Consider the following 637-nt stretch of genomic DNA (forward strand, 5'->3'; position numbering starts at 1 on the left):
CCCCGGCTGCCCATTCGTCAGCTACGCCTTTGACGCTACTCTCTCGCAGCAGCCGCAGTCAAGGGCGGTACTTACGCTGTTGTCGTAGGACCGGACTCGCTCTGCCTGCCTGCGTCAGGTTTATTCCCGGAGCGGAACGTACGCAAAGAGCTGGTTGCTGTGGCAACTAGAGCACGCGCGCACGAAAGCGGGCAGGAGCTCCGGAGCGGGAACGGGCTGAGGCGGCCACATATTGGTGGGACAAGGCGCCTTTGATTATTTAGTCTGTTCGTTTTGTTTTGAAGAAAGAGTGCAGTTGTTTTAACTGTGCAGCTATTTTGTGGTGGTCGTTGAGCAGTTTCCGTATTGGAGGTTGTATGCTGCTGTCAGCTGAGCCGTTTTCCTTGCTGAGGGAAGGGGGAGGTCACCCATCATCGGTTCTTACAAACGTTAACGAATTCTGAGGGCGGGGTTAAACCAGACCCCTTTTAAAAGAATGCTTTTTGAAGAATGGCGTTATGATTGCTTTTGCTTCAATAGTTTGAGCCCCTTCTCTGGTTCCGACACTGGACTACCTCACTTTAACCCTTTGAAAAGCATTCCCTCCCTCATCTTGCAGTTCTAAGCTTTCTCTCTCTCTCTTTTTTTTTTTTTTTTT

Source organism: Buceros rhinoceros, unplaced genomic scaffold (genome assembly GCF_000710305.1).
Source record: "Buceros rhinoceros silvestris isolate BGI_N320 unplaced genomic scaffold, ASM71030v1 scaffold19665, whole genome shotgun sequence".
Taxonomy (NCBI): Eukaryota; Metazoa; Chordata; class Aves; order Bucerotiformes; family Bucerotidae; genus Buceros; species Buceros rhinoceros.